This window comes from Pongo abelii, chromosome 5, assembly GCF_028885655.2.
Source record: "Pongo abelii isolate AG06213 chromosome 5, NHGRI_mPonAbe1-v2.0_pri, whole genome shotgun sequence".
In the NCBI taxonomy this organism is placed as follows: domain Eukaryota; kingdom Metazoa; phylum Chordata; class Mammalia; order Primates; family Hominidae; genus Pongo; species Pongo abelii.
In genome coordinates, this window is record NC_071990.2 from 167,730,648 (window position 1) to 167,756,232 (window position 25,585).

A 25,585-nucleotide genomic window follows, 5' to 3' on the forward strand; every position below is an offset into this window, starting at 1 on the left:
CTACTCAGATTGTAGGTAACCAAAAGAGTTTAGCCATTAGAAATGCAACTTATAAGTTGATGTCTTCTAGTGTTGAATTTTTAGCAAATTAAATAATGTGCTCTCAAGAGCAGTGCCCAGGGAGTCCACTGCAGGCCAAGCACTCTTCACAATGGTCCCTGTATATACGTGGGTGGGGTCCACTTTCAGACTCCATTCAGCCAGCTGAGCCACTGCAGAACCCAGGACCAGGCTCCAACGAGATGGCCAGACAAGGGGGCAGTGTTATCACAGTGGCCCTAAGGGAAGAATTTCATTTCATGTTACAGAAGCTTTATGTGACTAGCCTTCCCTTTTTTCCCTAAGTCAGAATTTTAATTTTATTTTAAATAGAAATGTAAGAATGTTCAGGTTTTACTTTAAAAATAGACATCATTTTAATTTTAGTTTTTAGGGATTTTTTTTTTCCCACCACAGATGCTAACTTGCTTAAATTTAAACTAAATGACTTTCAATAATTTATTATAGGCTGGAAATTTTGGATAACATCCTTTAAGTGACACAACTTCATTAAATTCACAGAAGTAAAGAATTCCTGGGAGTCTACAATGTTGTTATACTTAGAAATGCTAATGGTTACACACATTTTTTTCCAAATTGGAATGAGCATAGTAACAACTAGCTAGGAATAAGAAAACAGACAATAATTCTTCTACAACCATTTACTTCATTTTCTTAAATTAGTAAAACTCAAACATGTCAAACTAGTAAGAGACATAGTTTTAACTGGCGGTCCCTTTGCCAAACATGTAGACAAGGTATTCATCATTAGGCCTCTCTCTGCTCATGAAACACCATGAAAAGCCCAGGAGTTTTCACAGGGCATGTGATTTATGAGCCAATGCAGTACTGCTCAAAGAGAAAACAAGCCACAAATAGCATTTGCTGTGTAGTTACCTGATGTGCATATGATCACCTGCAGCAGGTTTTTTCATTCAATACCTGAAAAATTGCCCTTTTTTGAGTATTTACTAACCTGTCTTTCCTTCTACTGCATACTGAGCTCCTGAAGGCACTGGGGCTTGCTCCCATTTGTACCCTGGAGCACACAGTAGGTGCTTACTAAGTGACTGTGGAACAGAACCTCTAATATTTTTGAAACACAGATTTGGAAACATCCTCCCAGAAAACAAACTACAACAAATCACTTCCCTGGTATGAAGGAATGAAGGTCAGTATTGCTAAACTGATACTATTACTACTAACTACAATTACTAACACTGTAGATACTCATTATAGCATGTCAGCAAAGTGCTGTTGGAGACAAATATTGGTTTAGAAGTAGTTTTTGAAAAAAATAGATTCACATTTTAGTATAATAGTTCTAGAGGTATAGGCAACCAAAAGTTTCTCTCTCTCTCTCTATATATATATGTGTGTGTGTGTATGTGTATACATATTTATGAATATAAAACAGTTATATTATTTAATTGGTTAAGAACATGGATTTTGGATTCAGAGAGCTACAACTCTACTCCATTTACCATGTGAATTTGGGAAAGTCACTTAACCTCCTAAAGCCCCAGTTCTCTCATCTATAAAATGATAATAGTAATAGTCCCTTATTGATTATGTTGTTCTAAGAATTAATTAGATAAAGCATCTAACGCACTTAGCTGATGATCCTTTTGGGGTAAAAATAGAGATATTTCATTTCCATCTGAACATTTATCTTCTATCAAATCATTTAATCAATCCAGAATTAGGACTTTTGGGACTCAATAAATAAACTTCCCTCAGTAGCCTGTATCTTTAATTTTATTATGAGATATTATAAAAATAGGTTTTTGTTTCAATAACAAAAGTTTACATTTAAAACTGAAAAACAGCCTCAAGTATTAAAATAGTTTTATGGAGAGGGACACACTCTTAAGCTTCTCTGACACACCTTCTCTGAAGATGGACTTGTGTCATCTACTCATAGAAAACAGGGTGGAATTGGCACCTAGCAGCCCCAGGATGGCCTGTGACCAGAGAGGCATCAAAGTCCTGACTCTGTGCTTTGCTAAAAGTGGCCTGAATTGTCATGAAAAAAAAAAAAAAAAAGAACTTTTAATGAAATCACCTAGTGGCAATTATTATTTCATGCTAATAGTTTCCCAATTCTCATCATATTGTAAAATAACACTTGCACATTATCAGTGTTAAAGAGCTAAATTAAAGCTACTTGTAAGATGTGTAAAATAAACAGTTGCCCTGGGGAAATAAGGTCTTTGAAATGATCCTGCAGAGGGGCACCTGTTGGGCGAGTTTCTCCCTGCCCCTGTCATTCTGTCTTCACTCAAACATATTACTATTAGAATCACTCTTTTCCTTAAAATACAGCACAAAATTCTAGTCTTTATTATCAAATAAGCGTCAAAGCTGTTCTGTACCTAGTAACTTGGAGGAATGGCTGATCAACAGTGATATAAACCAAGAAACAGTAGGGTTGGAATTGTTGCAAGACCGCAAAGGGAAAGAATCACACTGAGGGATGTTTGCAGGAAATGGAACAGGGAAAGAGGGGGCAGCCGATTTAGAAAAGAGGCAGGAGGCAGAGGCTGCTGCGTGGCCAGGTGCAGCCCCTGCAGGTCACAGCAGAGAATCCAGTCCCCACTCCCGGAGTTGCACAGCTCCTGATAGGACTTGGGGGATAGTTCTGAAGAAAGCACGGAAGAAGTAGCAGGAAAATGTGTATTGAGGTGTCCGGCGCATATTTCCCCACAATTCTCCCTCTGCCTCTTCCTCCCTCCTGGAAGGCCGATTTTCCAATGCATGAGCTCCTGTCTGGTGGCAGGTTCCCGGGAAGACACTTGGACTCCTTCAGGACTCTTAGAGCCTGGCTCAGCGTCCTAAAGAAATCCCGCACTGAATGCAGCCCAAACAACTCAGACAATACCAGCAAATGAGACTCTGGGAAACACCAGAGATTAATTTGCAAAATTATTTGACAAAAATCATTTGATAGAAATTATTTGACAAAAAGGTAATGCTACAAATATTAGACAAATTATTTTTAAATTGTATTAAGAAAAAGATTGGCAAAGTCCTTTTGAGAAGATGGAGGTTTCCAGAAAGACTTTTCTCCTATTAATTTCCTATCTTAAAAAATACTTAGTTTTTGAGAAGGGTATGCATTCACATTGTTCATAAATTTTTTAAAAATTATAAAAACTCATATACGAACAGTCTCCCCATTTATGTTTCCCATTCAGCATTATTACCCACCACCCCTAAAATAGCTAACCACTGTTACTATTTTCTTTCTAGATCCTTCCAGATTTTTATGAATGTACAAACACATATGAATATATACCTCACACTATTATATCGCTGTTTTGAATCTTTGTATTTTTCTTTTAATATTGTATCTTTGAGACCTTTTCCATTCCATTTATAGACTTCATTCTTTTTGTAACTGCACGGATGGCCAATTTCACGTAACTAGATCCATGTTGATGGACAACCAGTCTTTGCTATTGCAGACAGTATCACACTGAATGTGCACATGCGACAGTTTGTTTAAAGATATTCAAATCTTTCCAGTTTTCACGGGTATTGCCAAACTATCCTCTATCAGCAATGTATAAAATGGGCCTGGTTTCTTAATATCCCACAGGCAGAATGTGTCATCAAATATTTGAATTTTTTCCAGTCTTATGTGAAAAATGGCATCTCAGTGAGGGAGAACGAGTATATTCCGTATGTTTCAGGATCACTATTATTTCTTTTTTTGTGAACGGAATGTCCATGTCCTTTGTTCTCCCTGACCCCGCTTTTTTCATTAGGATGCTAATTTTTTTTTTTTTTTTTTTTTTTTTTTGAGGTGGAGTCTCGCTCTGTCGCCCAGGCTGCAGTGCAGTGGCAAGATCTCAGTTCACTGCAACCTCTGCCTCCCGGGTTCAAGCGATTCTCCTGCCTCACCCTCCCAGTAGCTAGGATTACAGGCACCCACCACCACACCCGGCTAATTTTTGTATTTTTAGTAGAGACGGGGTTTCACCATGTTGGCCAGGCTGGTCTCGAACTCCTGACCTCATGATCTGCCTGCCTCGGATTCCCAAAGTGCTGGGATTCCAGGTGAGCACCGTGCCCAGCCTAGGATGCTAGTCTTTTTCTTGTTGGTTTCTGGGAGGTGTGGTACAAGCTGCAATTTTTTTTTCATTTCAGCCATTGCCTTTTACTTTTGTTTATCATGTGCTGGCTATGAACACTGGTTTTTTTTTTAGTCAAATATGTATTAATCATACATTTTATGTCTTCTGAATTTTGAAATATACTTAGAAAGACCATTTCTATGCCGACTTTATAAAATAATTCTCACTTTTTTTCTAGTATCTTTATGGTTTCCTTTTTTCCATTTAAATGTTTTATTCATTTAAAGTGTGTCCTGGGGTACAGCATAAGGTATTGATCCACTTTTCTAGATGACACTAATATGCATTTATTAACTAGTCCATTCAAATATACAAACTTTTGTGTATTTGTATCTATTTCTGGACTGTCTAATCTGTTGCATTGATTTACATGTCTATAGTATGTCTTTGTGATTCTGTTTTAATGACGGAGGTTTTATAAGATGTTTTAATGTGTAGAAGGGCAATTTTCAACTTATTTATTTTGCCATATGACCTTTGGAGTCACTCTGTCCAATTAAACATAATTTTTATGTTTATTAGAATGATGACATAATTTAGAGAGAATCGACAACTTTACAAAATTGATTTTTTTCTGAAAATATGATATTGTGTTTGATTTCTAATTTTTTAAAGTATACCCTAACAAAATTCCAAGCTTATTTGAGGTCTCCAGAGACAAAAATCTATATAAATGACAGGAAATGGAGGTATCCATATGTATTATTTCTTTGATGAACATATATTCTTCACCAGAACTGTCATTAGTAACAATAAGTGGAAGGTTATGATTGATGCTAAATTATCTTAACTTTTTCTTGAAATTAAAAACTTAAAATTAGACTTTAGGTTTTCCTGACTTGATTTTTCAATTAAAAAATACCAGGCTGGGTGCAGTGGCTCACGTGTGTAATCCCAGCACTTTGGGAGGCTGAGGTGGATCACGAAGTCAGGAGTTACAGGCCAGCCTGGCCAACATAGTGAAGCCCCACCACTATTAAAAATACAAAAATTAGCCAGGCATTCTGGCGCATGCCTGTAATCCCAGCTATTTGGGAGGCTGAGGCAGGAGAATTGCTGGAGCCCAGGAGGCAGAAGTTGCAGTGAGCCGAGATCGTGCCACTGCACTCCAGCCGGGGTGACAAAGTAAGAGTCTGTCTTAAAAAAAGAAGAAGAAGAAAGAAGAGGAAGAGGAAGAAGAAGAAGAAGAAGAAGAGGAGGCAGCAGCAGCAGAAGAAGAAGCAGAAGAAGAGGAAGAAGAAGAGGAAGATGAAGAGGAAAAGGAGGAAGAGGAGGAAGAGGAAGAAAGAAGGAGAAGGAAGGAGGAGGAGGGGGAAGAGGATGATGAGGAGGAGGAGGATGAGGAGTATGAGGATGAGGAGGAGGAAGAGGAGAAAGAAGGAGAAGGAAGGAGAAGGAAGGAGGAGGAGGATGAGGAGGAGGAGGAGGAGGAGGAGAAGAAGGAGAGGAAAAAACCCAGGATTTAATGAGGCTAACTCTAAAAAGGTTCTTCCATTCTCAACATTGTTGCAAAATCTGGTGTGCACAGTCTCCACTTAAATGGCTTACAGAGATGCATGCTCATTTTTGCTTTGAAATTGCAGTTCTCCTCCTTATCATCCTGTGAAGTGTTGAAAAGCATGCATTTGCTTACAGAAAAATGAAAACATATCAGATATGCTTAATTATTTGTAAATGTAGGCATCTGAGGAGACAAGGCGATTTGAGGCCACACTGTCAGCCAAATGCTAGTGATGTCCGTGGGTCCAGTGTCCACATCCCACAGCCGGGAAGCAGTTCTGCTCCGTGCCCATAGCAGGGGTCCCAGGATCTATGAGATCCGCTACTTTAAACAGTTTTTTTGAGATAATATGGGGGACTCTTTTCTGGGAGAGGTCCAAAACTACATTTTAAAAAGATGGTACATGGGATGAAGTGTTTTATGTACTCTTGGGAAGGTATTTTTAATAACCTCAGATGGGTTTTATAAGTTTCCTGCGCCACATCCTAACAGAGAGATGAGCTTAGTGACACAGAGCAAGTACAAGGCCAGGGACAGCGTTGGGAGAACATTCTGAATCTCTCAGTGGAGCTCTCATCACCTTGAGGTGGAACCAGTCCAGGCGAGGACCTGCCCACTTTCACAGGGCCAGGTCATCAGTCTGGCATCCATCAGGGCGGGCCGCCTGATTTGCTTTGCTTTTCTCTGATGGAGGGAAGGAACAGGCTCTCTGAGACCCCACAGAGCCCACGGTTTGTCTCTTTCTACACTGAACTATGGCTCCAAGGCACAAGTCCACTCTCCATGTGAAGAAAGGAATATTAAGGCTTAACACACTGCAGTGAGTAACCTCATTGGTAGATTTCCGAGGACAACTTCCAACCAGTGATATTTTTTCATCCATAGGATAGATTATGACATAACAGCATCTGAAAGGACTTTCCCTAAAGGTGAGCTAATCCAACCTCCTCGGTGAAAACGTGGAAAACGCCGCCCAGAGTAGTTTACAGGGAGGCCCAGGCATTTGGGCTCCGGGCCTACCTGGGGGATTTTTTTCCTACTGTCATACTTTTCTCGTTACTTTTAATAAATCATGTTTGAAGTGGGCTGAAGAGTGAGCTCTAAAACTTGTCTACTAAGTGGTATTATTTTATGTTTCTTTTCCGCTCCATTCCACATACAATTATTTTGAACTCAGTTGCATGAATTGGTTAAAATCAATGTACTGAACCAGTGTCAGTATCGCTTTTAAAACTTTGCACATAAAGTCAAATCTGGTTCTACAATAAAATGGATAGAATTTAATGCCAGGAATCTTCTCCAGAAATAATTGTTTCCTTTGCAAAAGAGAGCAAAGACATCTCTGGAATTATTTCATGTTCTCCTCTTACCCTGTAGAGTTGATACAGCAAAAGTACACTACCACGAAGGTTTTTCATCTTAATTATACTGAAGTTGAGATTTAATGGATTATTCCTACACTATCTGGCAGCCTAGAATTGAAAGTGATTTGAAGGCTGGCCAACCTCTCCTGCCGGTTCCTGGGTCATTTACTGCAGCCACTGAAAAACCAAACGCGTGACTCCTCACACAGTGGAGGCCACTTAAAACTCCTCTCCAAGCTAATTTTTTCCCAAAGATGGAATCGGCAGCTCAACCAATGCCAACATTGACGGATAAATGTATGGTTGTTACCTTTCTGCCCTCTCAGATGTTTATCAGCACGGTTCAGCTTCTGATTCCTCTGCTAGATCTGCTACTGGCCATACAGGATTTTAATCTATTTCTTTGCTTTTTAAGTTGTTTAATTTTAATTTATTTTTAGAGAAAGAGCCTCAGTCTATTGGCCAGGCTGGAGGCCAGTGGTGCAATCATAGCTCATTCTAACCTCAAACTCCCGGACTGAAGCAATCCTACTACCTCAGCCTCCTGAGTAGCTGGGACTACGCAACACCACCAGGGGAGCAACACCATGCCCGGCTAATTTTTAAATTTTTCTTTTGTACAGACAGTCTCACTATGTTGCCCAGGCTGGTCAAAAATTCCTGGCCTCAAGCAATCTTCCTGCCTTGGCCTCCCAAAGCACTGGGATTGCAGGCGTGAGCAGCCACGCCAGCTTCCTTGCTTTTTTGGTAGTCATTGTTCATTCACTTTTCACTGTCAAGTTCCAAATTTCTTAGGAATATTTTTTTCTAAATCAAGCTTTACTTCTGGGAAGAGGCTTATTACATACAAACGGGCCACCTACAATGCAGTGTCTTTTCCATCTATTTTTGAATATTAAACAGCAAAATGATAGCATGTGTATCCCAGCCAGTGCAGTGATGCTAATGACACGAAAGTAACTCCGTATGATGATGATGATGACTGTAGTTGACATTCTGTGGGCATTGCCACGTGCCAGGTGCCACCCTTAGTGCAGGCCCACCCTAAGCAGTTTCCATTGCAGGCATCGCTTTGTTCTTGTCCTGGATCCTGCCCTGAATTTCCAAAAGGAATTTATCTATATTTTGGTAGATACTCTCTTCGGGAAAATGAATTTTAATTTTTTTCCTTAATTTCGAATTGTAAAATTTAACTGGAAAATATGCAGTTTTGTACAGATTAACTCTTTTTTAACCCGTTGGTCACATCCTAGATTAGAAGTGGTTGTGTCTTTCCAGCATTCATGCTAACAGAAGGCTTCCCCTCTGACCTTTGCATAAAGCATCCGCTCTGACCTTGACCTTGGCACCAAGTATCCGCTCTGACCTTGGGATTGTTTGCTTCCTTCCTCCCTCTACCTCTATCCCCTCTTTCTTCTCTTCTTGCCTCCCTCCCTTCTTTCTACAGGCAGTTATTATTCAGTTCAGCTGCCATACTTTAAGAAGAGAAAATCAAGGTCTGACCAAGCTAATACGCTTAGTTTACGTAGATGTTTAGCAGATTGGACCAGATTTTCTTATTTCCTTCTGTGTGCTTTTATCATAACACCAGGTAAGAGGTTTTCAGCAAATATTTGTTGAATGGGTGAATGAATAACTTGTGTGTGCTCAGCATTTTGCTGGATGCATTCAAAAGAATGAAATATAGAAATCCTGCTTGCCAGAGCAGAGGAAAATTAAGGGCTAATGCTGGCTGAACTCCTACATTGTACCTGGTGTTCTACTGAGGTCATCTCATTTGATCCTTTGATGTGGGCACTATTATTTTCATTTTAAAGATGAGAAAATCGAGTTCATAGAAATTAAGTGACTTGTCCCAGGCCCCACAGCTGGTGGTGTCAGGGAAGGGATTTGAGTTGTGGGCTTGAAATTTGTAGCAGCTCCAACTGCTTCAAAGCCTCTTCCTGGTCTTCCCTTTAAAAGAGCTATATTCAAGCTAGGAGAGAGGACTGAAAAAGTGGAAGAAGGTAATATGAAACTGAGACAGCCAAGTATAAAGAGGCCCCGAGAACCACTGACCAGCTTACACACTGGGAGAACGGGGCGGAGACTTGCAAAGTTCACACCATTTGCACCTGGGAGGGGCCTGGCCTCTCCCGTTCCTGGGTGGTAACCTGGGGTTCAATCTGAGGCGGGAAACCCACTAACAGGACTCTCAACTTTGTTGGGAGTCACTCTTTCTCTTTCCTTTCCTTTTTTCCCAATAAATTCCATTTTTCTAACCCTTTAAAGTGTCTGTGAGCCTAATCTTTCCTGGCCGTGTGACAAGAACCCTAAGGAGAAAGTTCTACAACAAAATGAGACTAAATATCCTACTATCCTACTGAGAGGTGACAGCGTGCTGGCAGCCCTCACAGCCCTCGCTCACTCTAGGCGCCTCCTCTGCCTGGGCTCCCACTTTGGTGGCACTTGAAGAGCCCTTCAGCCCGCCGCTGCACTGTGGGAGCCCCTTTCTGGGCTGGCCAAGGCCAGAGCCAGCTCCCTCAGCTTTCAGGGAGGTGTGGAGGGAGAGGCGCAGGCGGGAACTGGGGCTGCGCACAGTGCTTGCGGGCCAGCGCAAGTTCAGGGTGGGCGTGGGCTTGGCAGGCCCGCCACCCTGGGCAATGAGGGGCTTAAAACCCAGGCCAGCGGCTGGAGAGGGTGTGCTGGGTCTGCCGGCCCACCCATGCTGCGCTGGATTTCTCGCTGGGCCTTAGCTGCCTCCCCGAGGGGCAGGGCTGAGGACCTGCAGCCCCGGTGTGGGATCCACGGGGTGAAGCCAGCTGGGCTCCTGAGTCTGGTGGGGACTTGGAGAACCTTTATGTCTAGCTAAGGGATTGTAAATACACTGATCAGCACTCTGTATCTAGCTCAAGGTTTGTAAACACACCAATAAGTACCCTGTGTCTAGCTCAGGGTTTGTGAATGCACCAATGCACACTCTGTATCTAGCTACTCTGGTGGGGACATAGAGAACCTTTGTGTGGACACTCTGTATCTGGCTAATCTAGTGGGGACCTGGAGAACTTTTGTGTCTAGCTCAGGGATTGTAAATGCACCAATTAGCACCCTGTCAAAACGGACCAATCAGCTCTCTGTAAAATGGACCAATCAGCAGGATGTGGGTGGGGCCAGATAAGAGAAAAAAAGCAGGCTGCCGGAGCCAGCAGTGGCAACCTGCTCCGGTCCCCTTCCACACTGTGGAAGCTTTGTTCTTTTGCTCTTTGCAATAAATCTTGCTGCTGCTCACTCTTTGGGTCCACACTGCGCTTATGAGCTGTAACACTCACCGCGAAGGTCTGCAGCTTCACTCCTGAAGCCAGCGAGACCATGAACCCACCAGAAGGAAGAAACTCCGCACACATCTAAGCATCAGAAGGAACAAACTCTGGACACGCCGGCTTTAAGAGCTGTAACACTCACCGCAAGGGTCCGTGGCTTCATTCTTGACGTCAGTGAGACCAAGAACCCACCAATTCCGGACACAGTACTGTTGATAGAGAATTAAAATGCTAAAGAAATTCAGGCACACAAAATAAATTGGCGGCACCTTGGGACTATTGAAGGTGACTAAGTCCATGCTCACTTGACACAGATTTTTCTTTCCTTCCTGAACATCAGTCCAGCAGCCCTTCCATGCAGATCATCCACAAGATGTCTGCTGGGCCCATCAAATTTTTGCAAGGACATTTTTCAATTTTCCTTCATTTTTGCTTGATATAGAAGCCTGGCTTTTTCTTTAAATTTAGAATGATCAACATGAAGTTAAGACATCATATCACAAATAAATATTGTAAAAATAAATTGAAAAAGGAGGCTCAATTATTATAATTACAGTTCTAGTTAAACTCATAAAATACAAAAAGCTTAGTGTTTTGATGCAAATAATATAAATTACAAATTATCTTTTAAATGAAAATTTATATCTGCTTTAATTAATATTATGTTAAAAGAAATATAACTTGTCAAAGAACAATGATATGTAAAATAATAATATTAATATTTAGAAAATACATCTCTATGTACAGCTGGAACTACCTTCTATAAGTAACTATGTAACTAGTAAGTGATATTCTCTATAATTATCCTTAATGGAAATGCCTGTGAAACTGGCCCTATTGTCCCATAGAACTGATGTTTATGGTTTCTTTTGAATAAACATTAGATATTTACTCTCCCAGTCTTAAAACTCAACAAAGTTACCCTTGTCTTATATGAGTTCCTTTCTCAGAAAACCAACCATCAGTCCTCCCAGAGAGTATAAATAAGCTGAAACTCACCAGATTGCTACATCTGAACAATGAGATGCCAGACCACTTCTCAGTCATGATTGCCCATCCAGCTACCTGCTTCCTATTGACAAACTTCTCTTCCCTACTTCTCCCTAATTCTGGATTTCCTGCATTTCTTCCCTGCTATGTAAACCCCTGATTTTAGTTGGTCATGGAGATGGATTTGAGACTGATCTCCCATCTCTTTGCCTTCAGCACCTTATTAAAGCCTTCTTCTCTGGCAATACGTGTTGTCTGAGTGATTGGCTTTCTGTGCAGCAAGCAGCAGGACCTAGACCAAACCCCTAGCATTTCAGTAACACCCAGAATGGTCTTTCTAAGTAGCACTTTTTAAAAGGCTCATTACAACTTAACATCAGTGGTCTTTAGATTTCAGGAATAAAAAAAAAAAAAAAAAAGCCAGATGGTAGTAGGCAAGGGAGGAGACAAGGTTGCCAATATTTAATGTGGTAGACCTATTCTGTAATTATATTTTACAATCACATTATACAATTATAGATACAATAGATCGCTACAAATGAAGTGAATTATAACACAGATTTGTAATGAGGCCAATCAAATAAATATAGCTCTATAAAAATTTCATCTACTTTTCTTTTCTTACATTACCACAGACTGGTAAAATCTTTATTGCTAACAAACAATTGTTCACTTTTCTCTGTGACATATATTTGGCTTTCTCTAGCCCATCTCTGGAATGGTGTTCCATGCGGTTCTACCCAAACACCAGGTACCTGTCCCTTCTGCTTCACACATTCAAGGACTTAAATTCTCCAAACACACGTGCACACACACACGTAGAGATAGAGAATACAACGAAGAAAAAAAAGAAAAAAAAAGAAAAAAACCCTCTCACGCAACAACAACTTTCAAAAGCCCTGGAACAAAGAAAAAGGAAATTATTTATGCTGGAAATTGGCCACAGAGTAATACATGTCTTGGGGCAGAATTGTGTGATTCATTGACCCATGTGAGTAGGCTTTATAAGACTGCAGCTGGAGCGTTTCCACCATTTCTGATGGAGGTAGACGGAACTCACATCCCGTGTCTGGTGTCTGTCTGCGTGTGTATGGCTGCCCTCATTTATATCATGTAACTTTTTCATCAACCCTCTGTGGTGCCCCTGCTCACCTTGTTTTCTCCTTTCCTTAAGGACATCACCATGGTGTTTTGACTGACATCCCCTCCATGATATTCCTTTTATGTTTGAGATTCTGTGTTTGTTTGTTTGTTTTTGAGATGGAGTCTTGCTCTGTCACCCAGGCTGGAGTGCAGTGGCACAATCTCGGCTCACTGCAACCTCTGCCTCCCGGGTTCAAGCAATTCTTGTGCCTCAGCCCCCCCAGTAGCTGGGATTACAGGCGCCCACCACCATGCCCAGCTAATTTTTGTATTTTTAGTAGAGACACAGTTTCGTCATGTTGGCCAGGCTGGTCTCAAACTCCTGACCTCAGGTGATCCGCCTGCCTTGGCCTCCCAAAGTGCTAGGATTACAGGTGCGAGCCACTGTGCCCAGCCTTGAGATTCTGTTTAAATATTTTATTTCACTTGTCCTTTCATATGTTTCCATCATGTATGTCTAATCTGATCATGAGGTTTTAGACAGCAGCATCTGGTCATGCTGATGCAGCTTTGTATTAGATACAACATACTGAACAGCACAAGTATTTAAATGTTTGTGCATTCTTATTTAGCCTGTAAGCAACTAGCATAGGAAGCTTTTCGTACACAGTAATTGCTACCTCGTATTGAATGCTTACTGGGTTCCAGGTGTGTTCTCAGCAATGCACTTAGAGTAATTCATTGAATCTTGACAACAATCATAAGGCATAAGTTATTATTATCCCCATTTTGTTATTTCTCACTTTACACATGAAGAAACGGGTTTGAGATCCCTGAGCTGGGAAGTGGTGGAATGAGTAGCAGGCTTGACACAAAACACTGCCTTTACATCACAAAATTCAATTCAGTAGAGAAGGCAGGGTGAGCACTGGGAGAATCCCAAGCTCCACTCCTGGTAACAGCAATGCAGTAGAGGGATGAGGCTCTTGGCTCTGCCTAGGCAAACCTGGGGCCTGAGTCCACACTCTGACACTTGGCTATTGCTCTTGGGTGTGTTACTCATCATGTTGAATCTCAGTTTTACCATCTGGACAATAAGGATAATATTAGTGCTTTCCTCATATGCACTCCAGAAATGAGAGCTATTATTATAAACCTATTTAGAAAATCACACTGGTTTTTAATATATCCTAGTGTTAAAAGTCTGTTTGCAAAAAATCAAACAGCATAGATAGGGCAATACTCTGTGATTATTCTCCCTATTGGGAAGATCTACAAAACTTTAGATATAGGCTTTGTCATATTCCATCGCAATTACTTTAAACAGTGAAGCAACTGGCTGAAAACTTTCCATTTCTAGCTTCTAAAAAATCTAGCGCTTTTTTTCCCCCTAAAACACGTCCTCTAAAACCCTGAGAAACTATTTTTAAGGACAGAGTCAGTAAAATACAAACAGGTAGAGAACAGCACAGCGAAGGCCTCTTAGTTCCTAACTCTTCTCAGCTTGTTAGTCCCGCCGTCCCCTCAGCCCCTGCTCCATGAGAATGCTCTGGGCAAGAGTCAAGTGACTGTTGGTGTGAGAAAGAGGTAACCCGCAGGGTATGATGATCAGAACCATGAGAATAGGGTTATTTCTAGCTGCTTTTGCACATCCTGTGTATCGTAGGGCATTTGCTCACATTTACTTGAAATAAAGCGTTTAGGCTAGAAAGAGGAAGCTTTCGATCACAAAAGATTCAGCCTTTTATATGACTATCTCATGTAGTTACATATTGCTTATAAGGCCCTAGCAGTAATTCTATTCATTTTAAAGTTTGATATGTCTTATCCTCACTGTTAATTTGGCACAGAAGCCGAGGTTTAGTGCCTAATTGAAAACCTCCATACAAAGTTTAGACAATGAACTGGAAACCCTATCAGAGAATCTGAAGCCTTTTACAAATTAAGGTCAATCTTCCATGGGATTGTTTTGCTTTTGCAAACTGGTCAAGTTCCTTTGTTTTTAATGCCCTCGCTTTTATTGTTTATTAGTTATGTGGAAAACACACGTTCAGGCGGTGTCTGCAGGCTTGGATTTTGTATAAGCCAGGAAATGAAGTCAGCAGACCTGCAGGCTCAGCAGTGATTCAACCTCTCCTTCCTGACAGAAGCAGGCACTTCAGAGGTATTTAAAGAAAAATGCAAAGACAGTGACAAAGAAATTGTAATAAATGTGTTTAGTAGTTTGCCATGTACTTAGAACCATTTCATTTATGTAAAACTTTGGAGGCATGAAAATCCTAGGCGGCACAGAGCTTTTTTATATCAATAGCCATTTGAAGATTATGTAACAGAAGATTTTGACTAAAAGAGATGCTAACTACTTGAGTCTTTCAAACTTTCCATTGTTTTATAATTGAATTTTCTGGCCCACAAATAACAGGCTCGACTTCTCATTTATACCTTTAGCTAAAATGAACAGAGATGCTTTCTTGTGCTTCTATATTAAAAAATGGGCTTTTGGATTTTGCTGCTATCCTTTCACTTGGACCCTTGTTCTAATCAGGTTTTTGTTTTTTGCTTTGCCTTAAGTTCCCTAAAAGGCTGGGTCAGGTGGCACTGAAAAAAAGTACTTACTGTTAGACTAGGGGATTAAAGAGAGCAAACGAGTTATGTTTATGTAAACGTATACTTGTTTTAAAAATATTTCATTGAGATTCAATACATATACCATAAAATTCATCCTTTAAAAGTACACAATTCAAGGGTTTTTAGTATCTTCACAAGGTTATGCAATCATCACCACTCTGTAATTCAAGAACATTTTCATAACCCCCAAGGGGAACTCCACATCCATTAGCAGCCACTCTCCATTCCTCCTGCACCCTGTCCCTGGCAACCACTAGCCTCCTTTCTGTCTCTATAGTTTGCCTTCATATTCCATGCACTTCATATAAGTAGAATCAAGCAATATGTGGACCTCTTTGACTGGCTTCTCTCTCTTAGCATAATGTTCTCAAGAGTCATCGATGCTGTGGCATGTGTCAGGATTTCATTCCTTTTTATGTTGGAATAGTATTCCATTCTATGGATATATTTTGTTTATCTACTCATTATTTGATAGACATTTGGATTGTTTTCCAATCCAAATGGAAAACAATCCATTGGGCTATTATCAGTAATGCTGCTACGAACATTCAAATCCTCATGTCTGTGTGAATATATCTTGTGGATATATCTAGTAGTGGAATTGCTGGGTCATTCACTCTCTCTATGTTTAATTTTTTGAGGAATTGCAAAACTGTTTTCCAAAGTGGCTGCACCATTTTTACATTCTCACTGCAATGCATGAGAGTTCTAATTTCTCCACATCTTTGCCAGCACACCTTGTTGTCTGCGTTTTTTGTGTTTTTTTCAAAACCATCCTAGTGGTGGTAGAGTGGGACCTAATTGTGGTTTTGATTTGTATTTCCCTAAAGACTGATGATGTTGAGCATTTTTTCATGTGCCTATTGGCCATTTGTACGTCTTCTTTAGAGAAATGTCTATTCAGATCCTTTGCACATTTTTTGTAAATTGCGTTATTTGCCTTTTTATTGTTGAGTTGTAAAAGCTCTTTATATATTTTGTACACTAGACTCATATCAGATAGATGATTTGCAAGTATTTTCTCCCATCCTGTGGGTTGTTTTTTCACTTTCTCGATAGCATCCTTGGCTTTTAATTTTGATGAAGTCCAGTTTGTCTATTTTTTTTTTTCTGTTGTTGCTTGTGCTTTAAGTGTCATATCGAAGAAACCATTGGGCAATCTGAGGTCCTGAAGATATACACATAGGTTTTGTTCTAAGAGTTTTAGTTTTAGATTTTACATTTAGGCCTTTGATCTATTTTGAGTAACTTTTGTGTAAAACGTAAGGTAGTAATTTAAGTGTCCTTCACTTAAAATAAATGGTCCTTAGAATTTTTTGCATTTATAGGGAAATCAAAGATTATCCAATATTTTTAATAATGTTTGAACACCTACAGGAAGAATCCTATCATATAGTATTTCTAAGCACTTTTGAAGTTTAATGTATCACATATTTTTTTTAAAATTAGTATAATCTAAGGTTGGAAATTCAAAGAATACTAGGAAGAAAGGCAGGAAATCAAGATTGGCCTCTTAAATCACTTTTCCCTGAATGTCATTTAAGGGCATTTAACTTTGTAACTCCACCCAAAGCAGCACTGCCCCTAAATTTGAGTCAAATCTTGCAGTATTAAATAAGAGGAACTTGGTGATCGTAATCATCTTTGTTATTCTCTAACTTTCCTCTCTTTGTCTAAAAGAAAGCCAAGCAAAATGGACCAGAGCATCGAGCTCCGCAAAGTCAATTATTTACACTGTAAAGTGAAAATGGTAAAACGTGTGCCTACTTTCAAAATGTGAAGTTTTTACGACTAGTCTATATTCTATTCTACAGAGAACATACATGAAACTGCATCTTTGCTCTTATTACACTTTACAAAGTGTATCAGAAGCTTTTCCATTTCAACTCTGCTTATGAAATATGCATATTCTAGACCAACACTATCCATTAGAATTTCCTGTGGGGATGGAATGTTCTAGTATGGTGCTGTCCAGAACAGTGGTCATTAGCCACACAGAGCCATTGAGTACTTGCTGTGTGGCTGCAACAGCTGAGGAACTAAATTTTTCATGTCATCTAATTGTAATTAAGTTAAACTTAAATAACCACATGTAGCTGGTGGCTGCTGTGGTGGACAGCACAGCTTTATAGTGACTCTGTGTTATCTGGTAGCCAGTAATTTGCTTAAAACAGTGACAATAACAGCACGAACTATAGAGTAGGTAGTCTATTGAAATTATAACCTATTTTGAAAAATAGTGAAAAGTTGGGGTATAGCTCTTGGGGCAATTTGTATTGGTTAATTTAAACAGTGATGCATATTGCTAGAATCACTTCCTCTTTGTCTGCCAAAGAAAAGAATGTATGCAGACTTCTGGCTGCACACATCCTACACTCTGCCAAGCACGGAACTAAAATTCAACAAAAGTTTAATTGCTAATAGTTTTTTTCTACCCTGTGAAAATCTTGGAAAGCACAAAATCATGGAAATGACATGCAGATAGAAATGGAAAACATTAGCAAAATTGCCCGTGAACAAAGACACAGCATCTGGCATCTAAACCAAAGTTATTAGGCATTTTACAACATGGAATAGAGCAGAGAGAGGGCATTGGTGCTCCATTTTGAGAACTAAGCTGCCTACTTACCTGGCAAGTTAGCCTTAGTGAGTTTCTGTGTACAATACAAATACAATAAATTATACAATATAATATCTAAAGACTTGGAAGATACTCTTAGATATAAGTACCTTATAGCTATAAATACCACCCTTAATCCATTAATTTTCATTTTCTTTTATAATGTAATTCCTGAAAAAGAAAGTATTAACATCTCAAGACAGATGTACTAACATCTCAAGAAAACTGATGCTCTGCTCTAAGAAAAGTCCCGGCAAGACCTAGTTTCCGTCTCTAGTCTTGAGTACAGAAGTGCAAATATTACCAAATGAAAACAAACAAACAAAAGTAAATCTAATGCAAAAGGGCCAAAAAAAAAAAAAAAAAAAAAAGGAGTTAGGTCTTCTCAGGACTACATATGAGTTCCATGAAGTTTCTCTTACAGTGAATCAAAAAGCATCAAATCAAATGATGTCACATTTCCCAGTACTCTGCAACTTAGGAATTGTAGAATAACATCTTTTCTAAGAAAAAGAAAGAAAGAAAGAGAGAGAGAGAGAGAGAAAAGAAATCAGATAAGCAGAAAGGTGTTAAATGGAAACTAAAAATCTCCCTCCTGACTTCCAACCTCCATATCCACTTCATAAATAAAACATTTTTCTTTAGATCCTTCCAGGATGTTCCCTGTATATAGAGTCTTTTATGTATAGGAGGTAATCTTTTATTCAAGAAGTGATGTAAATTGTAAGAGCTTGGAGACATGCCCTGAAATTCCACTCCAGAAACACTGGAGCCAGCCTGGACTGCTACTTGCCTTCCTTCGCATCAGCCCGCAGCCCACCATTCTGCCTGGGGAGCGACTCAAGAACGCCTCCCTCCTCCCGGGAGAGTCATCTGCCAGGCTCAGGCCTCATCATCTCTGCTCTAAAAATGGGCATTAACCTTCAAGCTGGTCTCTAAACCCAGTGAGGTCTCTAAAACACAGGTGTGTCATTTCACTGTTGAACCATTTGAGGTCAAGACTTCACCTACAGGAGAAAAGAGCACTGGGAGGCTTCGCTGGCCTGTCCCCAGGTGCTCCCGGGGCCACCTTGCACGTGAGCACACTGCGCCTCCACCCGGCCATCGTCCCCCACTTCATCCTGTAAACGGTATCTTTTCTGGGACCCTTCCTGTCCCTCTGGCTCCCAGCCACCATTCGCCGGTGGGACGGAGCTCCATCCCTCTTTGCCCACAGTGACAGTTACTGCCATTGCAGGACTGGATTTAGAGAATGAGGCTTTGAGGGCAGAGCCCATGTTTTGTTCATATTTTTATGTGTTGTGCCTTGAGCAACCAATGGCTGAAAGAAAGGGCACCAAATAGTCTCTGCCTCTGTTTATTAAATCATAAAGAGATGCAGAGAGCCTACCGTGGACGCTATGGAATTATATAGTTTTTTAAAAAGTGAAATCTGGACCGACTTCATTTTGTTTCCTTATGTAGAACCCTGGGGGCCCAGAAACACGTTCTGGTTGGACTCCACCTAATGACACAGGGTATCAACCTCTCAACCACACAGAGACACTGCCCTGTGAAATGTCCTTCCAGCTCGGGTCTCCTGCTCACATGAGCCCTACAGACATTTGCATTGTTCCAGTATAACCAGTGTCACCCAGAGCTCACATGGCCAACAACCAGGTTCTGATTTGGAGGCAAGACCCAAAGAGAAGACACCCGGGAAGGACACAGAAAATCAAACTTCTTTCCTCAAAGCGCACATTCCTCAACAATTCTCTAAGTAAAATAAGTAACACATTTGCAAAAATGGCCAGAAAAATCCACTCCAAAATCCTTAGTTCACCTCTGTCAAATCTCCAGTTTAACAAGAAAAAAAAAAAAGCGAGCAAAACAAAAAGCAAAAATGAAAAGCCCTGCTATGTCTTCAAGTGATTCAGGCTTTAGGTTGGAAGCCGGATGGCAGGATTGGAAAGTTAGGGGACTATCTCACCTCTGCCTACACGAGAACTAACCACAGCGACATTTTGCATGAATGCTAGGTCGCCTGTGGGGTGGATGAGCAATCCTGGCTTACGTGGTGTGATGCACAGCTGGCTGCATGAGGGGAAGACAGGTCAGAGAGACCGCGGGGCACCGGAGGGCTCTGGCTGGGGTGGGGGTTGGTCTTCCCTTGGCAGGCTCAGCAGCACTTACCCCCCTTGCTGCCCCACCTGAAGGTCAGTTTTTTCACCGCCCTGCCTTTTGCTGTGTTTGAAATGCTTCTTTAAAAGATTCACCTTAAAAATTCATATTTCCGTGAAACTAAAATAGTGTTTAACTCTGATAATACCTTATTGAAACAATACAAAGTGTTTTTAGCCCCACCGGCAAGTACAAAGAATAAAGCATTGTGTTTTTGAAGAAAGCCTGACAAGGAAACTACAGTATTGACAAAAACTCAACATTATGGGGATTATTTTCAGTGTTGAAATGGGATGCATGTCGGTTATTAAATGCAACAGGCTAAATGCTAGATTTTTACCATATGAGAGAGTAAAGCCCTAAATTCTTAGGGCTTATATAGTAAAGTCTAAAAAATTGAAGGAGAAATCCTGACACTTTCCCTCCTCCTTCCAAGCCCCATTGTTTCCTAGTGCCTGTTGTAGACATCGCCTCCAGTGTTCTCCATGTGGCGTCCTAGGGCTTCCGTGGTGCGGCCTTCTGTCCTCTCCTATGTCCGGGGCCCGCACTGCCATGGGGTCATTATCAGTTCCCAGGGCCAGTTGCCCAACCTGGGCTATCTCCTCGTCTGTAAAAATGAGGCCCGCGTGAGCTCCAGGGCCCCTCCTAACTCTATGGTCCCACGATGATGACGATTGTCATCACGATGATGATGATTTGTCATCACGATGATGATGATTGTCATCACGATGATGATGATTTGTCATCACGATGATGATGATTGTCATCACGATGATGATGATTTGTCATCACGATGATGATGATTGTCATCACGATGATGATGATTGTCATCACGATGATGATGATTTGTCATCACGATGATGATTATTGTCATCACGATGATGATGATTGTCATCACGATGATGATGATTGTCATCACGATGATGATGATTTGTCATTGTCTATTTTAATTAGTACTTTATTTTCCAAATAAATCTAGCTGAGAAAACAAATTTAGGGGCGGAAGTGAGGAAAGTTTATGCTTGTTGATTTGGGGGCGGGGTGGGGCAGCAAGGAAGAGATGGAGTGAAAAATCTGAAAGACAGAACAGTGTAGAAGCAGCAACAATGTAGCATTTGGAAGTACACATTAGGAAATGTACTAACAGCCTCCACTCCCTGCAAAATGCAGAGACTCCTGGCTGGACATCCTTTTCGTAGAAATCAGTTACCAGTGAGTGTTTAAAATATAATCCATAGATAATTGATTCTTTCAACAAACTCATTTTTACCATTTCCTTATGCTAAATTATTTTTTAAAAATAGATTGCCAAAATGATCTGTGAAGCAAGGATCCCTTTGAATTTTCATTTTCTATTCAGATTCAAATTAAACAGCTTTTACTTATTCCTACTCCAACAGCACAAACCATGATCTTAAAATACGCACATCCGTATCTGGTCGCTTCCAACTTTGGCAGAAGAAATAATCATTTCTTGTTCTTGTCAGTGTCATTTCTCTTGTTTATTTATTGGGGAAATGCATGTTGACATTATGAGTCCTCTTAGATGTTTCCACATCTGAAATAATGTTCAACAGAAAGTTTTCCTGAAAATATGGCCAATAACTTCTTCCAGAAAGGGCTTGTTCTGTATTCTTACGGAACTTGCTTAAACAATGAATTTGCTATACAGGCTCTATTTGAAATGTTGCTCTATATATCATGTTAACAACTTGAACCCTATTGCTTCATTATTTTTCCATATTCTCCAATAAAAGTATAACTTAAAAATACATAATTTACAAATACTTAATTTTTCTTTCCACAAAACAAATTTCAGAAAAGTCCAGATCTTCAAGTTCAGTTATTTTGACCAAGATATAGCCAAGAACAAAAAATAAAGACAAACAAGGCCCCTGACTCAAGCGCATGCAATAAATGAATTCACTATTGATAAAAGATTAGTTTGGGCTAATTAGTTTATTGTCAAAATTTCCAGATAATAGTCTATCAAGAATTAGGAAAGAGAGAGTTTCCTGAGTCTCTACCACTGATGAAAGGGGAAAAGAATGGCTGTCAGTGTGATGAAAAGTAAACGGACAGAAAAACTGTAAAATCTAGACATAAGAACTCAAAACCTTAGGGTGTCATTTACAATAGTAAAAAATAGCTCTGAACCCTGAAAATTGTAAAAGTAACATGTATTACAACTATCATATGATTCAAACAAGTATTTCAACTTTTTTTTTTTTCTAAAGCTGAGATGCTTTTAAGACACTATTTCAGAAAGACTTCCATCAAAACTTTTCAATTTAAAAAAGATCTGACATTTCAATTGTCTGGAAAATTCACTTACATGTGACACTAGCCTCTTTAAGAAGCCCCAGTAATTAGAAGCCTTTCACATTAAAACACTAGCTCCCTCTGAAAGCCAAATAGGAAAAAAAAAAAAGTAAAATAAAAAGTCAATGTAAAGTGAAAGAACTTCTAAAAATGGGAAGATAAAATGAATATGACTTGAAAGTGATTATCTCCACATTTGTGCCTTCTTTTCATTTTAATTCCATCCTGAAAATGACTATTAAATAACAAGACTGCTAGGAATAGATTTGCAATAATAGAAATTACTTTTCAAGATAATTTTGACAGGAGAAAACAAATTGCAGGGACATGTAGAAATAAATATGTATTTTACGTATATTTTAAAAATACATAAAAGGACTAAATATTGCTCTTGAATATACATATATAATAAAATATATAATATATATAATATATAAATATATAGATATTTATTAGCTATATATTTATATATTACATATTATATATAATTTATATACAAATATATAACACATAACATATGCATATTATTTTATATACTATATGTATATAGTATATAAAAGTATATAATATATATAAAATAAATGACCTGGAAAAGAACTAATAAATCTGCTAGCTGATAGTTACTGCTTCTGGAGAGGAAGGAAGGGCTAGGATGCTGAATCAGATCTCTGATGTTACCAAGATTATTTTCTTTACTGGAACAGAGTGGCAGCTAATGTGACAAAATTACAGTTCCTCATTCTGGGTGGCTGGAATATAGCTCTAATTTTTATTACTTTTTTTTTTTTTTTTTTTAGTTTTTTGTTTCTTTCATAGTCCTAAAAAAAAAATCCCCCAAGAGCTCACCAGCATGAAGGCACTAGCTCTGACCATGATATGGAGGAACAATGATTTGAAGACGTTTGAAAGGCAAGCAACTTGACACGGGGCATCTTTCTAGATCATCGTTTGGAAGAGAACCATCAGGACGAGCCCAGGGGTCCTGTGAAACGCTGTTGGCCTGGGCGAGGAGGGAACTGGTGCTCGTCACTGGCCCTCTTCAGAAACAATCCGCTCCGTCCAAGTGCAATATGAGTATTTCCAGCTGACCATGGGGAAACTTGTTTTCTAGTTTATCCCAGCAACATTATCAAGAAAATGGTCAATGGAGTCAACAAATGCAAACCTCTGGAAAACATTTCAGAGACTGGCTTGTTGCTACAACAAGAACAGTGATATCATAATCACCATTGTGGAGCGGATGCCAGGTAGCACTGCCAACCTCTTCAGAATAATTGACATTTTTCTAACATGCAGAGTGGCCATAACAACCACTTCAGCTACACAATAGCCTCCACCGTAACACTTCCTTAGCAACCTGCTTAACACCGAGACTTTGAAATCATCCGCTATTTTGGCAGCAGGATGAATATTTGCCGGTCGTGAACTTTTCAAAGGTCATCAGCTGGAAACAAGCCGGCCCACTTCCTTTGCCCACCCTGCCACTGCCTGTCGTACCCATCCATCATAGGACATAATGCTTAAGCACTTGAGGAAAAGATAATGCACCGCTTACATTTTCCTAATGGAACAAGAAATTTTATTTTGGGGATGTTGGGGGAAAAAAGTCGTAGTGTTACTGACCCATGTTTTATTAACCTGTCTCCAATTAACAGAAAGGATGACACTAATTGAAAACAAACCATTTTGCTTAAGCAATTAATCTTTTGTGGTTTATCTTTTAAAGCCAGTTATTAAAGTACACCTATAAAGCTCATAGGTAGCAAAAACACACAATTAATTGATATTAAACTTGGAACTTGTATTAGAGCTCAAAACTTACACTTAATTTTCAGTGAGAAAAAATGGCCAGTAACTGAATTACTTCCAGAAACAGAATGTTTCGTATTCTTATGGAATTCAACTTGAATAATAAATTTAATCAGCTTCAACATTGCCAAAGTCTTCAAGTGATTTTATTCGATTGGTATGTCAAGAAGAAATAGGAGAAAGTAACCAATAGTATTGAGCTGCTTTTATTTATTATTTTCAAACATCCCATTTGATGAGAAAAAAAATAGCCAAACTGTTTCTTCACAAATATTTTTAGCTATGAAATTCACACTAATTTAAATAAACTTATTTTTAGATTGACTATGGTTAATTATATAAATCAAGTAGCTTTTCCTTATTAATTATGCATATATATAACACACATTTAAACTTTTCTAAAGTAAAAAAGGGTTACAAGTGTAAGAAAATTTAAGAACATTAATACATAGTATTTCTGCTTCCCTTTTCTCCTAGGGGGTTACGGTAACATCCAAGTAGATTCAACAAGTTCAGAAGTTGATACAATCATTGGCCATTTTTGCTTATTTCGATTAAATCAAAGCACTGTAGTAAAAGATAGAAGGCAAATGAATGTTTCATTAAAAAATTGCTTGCTTTCACTCTAATGCCTTACAGAGCTGGGAGCTGTTTTTGATATGCACATGCTGATCATTAACAGTAACTGACCTTAATAATGGCATTCATGACTTTAGATTTGCAGAACACTCTCCAAAGTTCACAAAAGTTTCTCGCGTATTATGCTCTTCAACACAGTGCTGCAACTGAACCACCTCCCACCCTCTCCTCTCTCCTTCTCTTCGTCCCTCCTTTCTCTTTCCATCCCTCCTGGGCACTGCATTCAGCCCTGACAGAAATCAAGGAGGTCTGGTCCTTGATCCTTGAGAAGCTCAGTGAGGGCCACAGAGCAGAGAGGAGGGTGGCAAGGCAAATGCCATTCTGTTTTAGAGATGGTGCGACCGAGGCCCAGGGAGGGTGAAACCGTTGCCTGAGTGAGACCACATCAGCCTCAGGACTGAAATCACCTGCCTGCTTTCCAGGAAGCTTTTCTCTTCCTGGAAATTGCACAGACACGTGCAACAAAATTACACATGCATGTTTGTTGTTTCATGTCCCTCTTTCTCTTCACTTTAAAACTAGGAGGAGGGAATTGTGAAGTGAGGGCGAGGAGAATCTGGCCCTGCTTCCCTGTAATCTTCAAAGCCAGTATTAATACCTGGCACTCCATGCTTGTCTACTGAGAACAGCATCCTGGAGGAATCTCAGCTTTGCTCTGCGGGGCTGGCATTGGTAAGGGCGGGGCAGAGGAGATGGGGCAGTCACCTGGATGGAAAGTGGATTTGAAGTTGCATTTGGGTGGCAAGAACGCTTCTTTTCTAGAATGTTTATTTGAGGTGGCTTTGAGGGAGAACAGACAAAGATCACGGGAGCATCAGGGTGCAGTGGGCTGAGCACTCTGAGGGGTGAGGTGAATGATTCTTCTCCGCTTTGGTCATGGTTAGGTTTTCCTATAGGACCCTTTTCCAAGGAACTGGCCCTAACAAGGGCACTCAACAAAAACCCTTATGATTCCACACATGTGAAAACAGAGGGAAGCTCGTCTTTGCAGT